The following is a 4,117-nucleotide window of genomic DNA, read 5'->3' as shown; positions in this document are numbered from 1 at the left end:
CCATCCAGTTAATGCATTTAAAAACAAACAAACAAACAAACAAACAAACAAACAAACAAACAAACAAACAAACAAACACACACACACACACACACACACACACACACACACACACACACACACACCTGCAACAGGTAGAATGGCCATAAGAGTGCATTACTGTTTTTTATGTTTTGTGTTGTTACCAGGTCTGGTACAACATAAAAAAGGCATGAACAGATTAGGACATTAAGTGGTCACTGTGAAGGAGACAGAGAAGCTGCATAATCATGTGAGAAGCGTTATCAGCACCTGCAGAGGCCTCATATTGAGTTTCCATTTGGGCAGATTTTCTAATTATGCAATATCCAAATTAAATTTTTGAAAACAGCTACAAGTCACACTTTTTTTGTTGTATTGACTGGTTTCACTCTTCAGATTAACAAGAGCATCATCAGAATATACACTGTAAAAGATAAAAATTGAGGCAATACAGGAAACTTACACTGACATCGCATGAAGTACATATTCTGCTTCCAGTATGGTGATTTACGTTTAAAGTTGGCTGACAGGCCTAAAGATTAATGTGGCTCTACTATAGTACTTAAACTTGTGTTTAAAGTGTGTTTAAAGTACAGCAGTAAACAATGACATAGATATGACAGCACGAGAGGAACATACAAGTAAATCTGTAAAAATCAAAATATCTTTCAAAATACATTATAAAAATACATATTTAAAATATCCATTCAAAAATGCACTCAAAACTACTGTTTTTAAAGATATTTCTAATAGGATGATATGGCAAGTAATATATGTTTCCAGAATGAGATTTTCACTCTGCAGCGGAGTGTGCGCTGATATGAAACTTCCTGGCAGAGTAAAACTGTATGCCGGACTGAGACTCGAACTCAGGATCTTTGCCTTTCGTGGGCAAGTGCTCTACCAAGCTCTACCACCTGGGCTACCCAAGCACGACTCACGCCCCGTCCTCAAAGCTTTATTTCTGCCAGTACCTCATCTCCTAACTTCCAAACTGTATATTAAATCATATACACACATCAAAAAAAGCTTTGCATCACCCCGGTTCCCAGAACTCCTGAAGACAGATATTGTCTGTGGATATTGTAATATTGTATCACAGACACAGTCCCTTTGACTGTTCAGAGCTCCACTAAAAGTGCCTAAAGATGTAAACAACCATGCATGAGCAGCACCTGTAATCTCCCCACGGAAAATTACCCTCTACCACGCAATAATTAATAATGGTCAACCAAATCATCCACATGTATTTACGTTTGAAAAGTATCTGATCAGATTTTCTAGTAATATATGCGCCGACAGCTCGTCGACGCCAAGGTATTTTTCTAGTACGTTTATTCTTTGGAACAACAGAGGTACAGAAATGTATGCTCCATGGTTATTATAGAGAGAGAAGGGAAGAGCTTCGGAAGTATCGGTTGGAAGATTGTCGGATTGCTAAAAGAGATTTTTTTTTTACTCTTCTTCGCTCTAAAGCGAGTTAGGAAAGTTTGTGCCGCTAGCACGATAGGTAAAGAGAAAGAAAAACCTGTAAAAGCAAATTACATGAGACTTGGAACCAACAGAAAACGGAACATGTACGGAAATGGATTCAATATACAATTTGCCTCAGAAATAAGGTTTGTGACCATTTTATTCGAGAGTGAATGACGAATGAGTTCCCTGTCTGAATCATTGAAGATTGTCTGGACCCTGTAATTAATTGGGAAGTTTCAGCTGTGACGAAGAGAGCTTGCAATCTCTGAGTTTTTATAAATCGTCCAAAAAGGCTTCGTCCACATCTGAAATTTTAGATCTGTCGTAAACTGAACGAATTGTTCAAACGATCGATTTTTCCCAACTGAATGCAGCGCTTAATAATAATAACAAATGCAAAGATCTTTTCTAGCAAGCCAGCCGCTGAATATTAAGACGAAGGGCTCCACCAGAGATTCTACTAGGCTGATTTCACGTAATTAATATATTTAAACTGTACACAGATAAAGGACAGATAGAGAGAGAGAGAGAGAGAGAGAGAGAGAGAGAGAGAGAGAGAGCGAATGGAATTCGAGAATTTACTCAGAATCCTCCATTAGCATAATTGTTTGTCTGTCTTTTCACGGATCAGCCTAATTAGAAAACACGAAGCCCTGACTTTATTGTACTGATTTATGTGTGAAAGTGAAAGAGCGATAAAGGCGACAGATACACTTCTGTACAGACAAAACATTACACCAAGTTAGCGGCAAGCTGCATTCACATAGACTTTCATCATTTAAAAAGTAGAGTAGAATTCATTATAATGGCCAATCCGTGACAGGACACGTTTTTGGATGTTGTTAAAATAATTTTGTTCTCTGTTTCATGTGAACTACGACGAGATAACTTAACTTGGAAAAGAGAAGAAATACTCACAGGAAAATTAAGTGGATCTACAAATAAAAGCAGCACGCTGGGCGCAGAAAAAAGGCCAGATCTATAATTTTTTATTAAAGCTTGCTAGTATTGAGGAAGTAGACGTAGATTTGAACATTTACTAAATGTGTTCACACCAGACGTAGTTTGATTGACCTGCACTAGTTGCATTTACCTGTATAAGTACTATAAGAAAGTAGCCACAGAAGTATTGTTGTGTGAAGGGAGATATATACATATTGACTGTAGAACATTTATATGGTTTTAACTAGGGCAATGTTTAAGATGAGTCAAGCAGAGCAGAGCAACACGCAACAGCCTTCAGCTGTGAGCACGGATAATAGTGATGTAGTAAGAAGTGTTGTAGAACCGATCGCTACAGATAGTGCAATAGAACACCCGGTAGACACGGCTGGAGATGTAACAGCAAGTATGCAACATGGATTAGATCCATTCGTAATTATCATGAGACAGATGCAGATGATAACCGAGAGCATGAATAATATGAAAACCGACATTAATGCGAAGTTAGCCTCAGTTACCGAGGGGCAAAATGATTTGAATGCGAAATTAGCCTCAGTTACTGAGGGGCAGGAAAATCTGAAAGCTGAGATTAAGCAGCAGTTACACGACAGTTTTTCTGAATTAGAGCAGCGGATAGAGGCGAAGACAAAGGAACTTAAAGATCAGGCCGAAGAGACGGAACGAAAATTAACTGCACAAATAGAATTGGTGAAAGCTCAATGTGAGGAATCTACTCACCGCGTACGTGTAGAAATGAAGGAGTATGTGGCTATTAAGATAGGTACCATACGGGAACAGGTGGAAATGGTTCCGCAGTTAGTACAAAAACAAGATGCCATGTCATGTGCAATTGCGCAACTTCCTGAATTGGCACGTACGCAGACGAACCTAAAGGAAAGTGTGGAACATCTGACAGAACGTCAAGACGTTATAAACCATCAGATTAATGTATTAACGGGTAAATTATCTGAAATCACATTAGAAAACAAAAGGCTAATGTGTGAAAACGTTGAGCAAAATGTTAAAGCAGCATTCCAGAGTCTATGCGGCAAACAGGAAGAGAATTTGTTTGCGAAAGGACTTGAGGAAGTGCGACAGCAGTTAGGGGCTGATTTCGAGCATTGGAAACAAACGATAGCAGAGTCGATACGCGTTTCATAACAAGGCTCAGAACAAATGAATACAGGCCAGCAGCAAAAGTTGGCAGCGACTATAGAGCCAGTTACTGCACATTCGTACACAATACCGACTTGTGTAAGTAACTCAAATATTAAATTGCCACGAGCTAGTTGTTCGCGTGAAGTTTTATCTGACGGAGATTACGAAAGCCTTTGCCATGCCGAAGAAAAAATGATAAAGCATCGGCAATTTCAGATTTTTAACACTGATAAAAGGGGGGTCCATCCGATTGTTTTTATTCGAAGTTTTAGAGGAGTGCTACCCAGAAATTGGTCGGAGTGGCAGAAGATCAGTTTCGTTACGGGGTATATACAAGGTTCGGGGGCGATCTGGGCCTCGGACATGACTTCTGTATGCTCGACCTATGACGATTTTGAGAAAGCGTTTTTAGCAAAATTCTGGTCAGAAGGGGTACAGGAACGCCTAAGGCAGGAGGTGCTCTACCCAGAGCCGTTCTCTTTTTCAAAAAGAAGCCTTAGGAAGTATTTTGAAAAATATA

Source organism: Schistocerca piceifrons, chromosome 11 (assembly GCF_021461385.2).
Source record: "Schistocerca piceifrons isolate TAMUIC-IGC-003096 chromosome 11, iqSchPice1.1, whole genome shotgun sequence".
NCBI lineage: Eukaryota > Metazoa > Arthropoda > Insecta > Orthoptera > Acrididae > Schistocerca > Schistocerca piceifrons.
Note: the sequence above shows the minus strand (reverse complement) of the source record.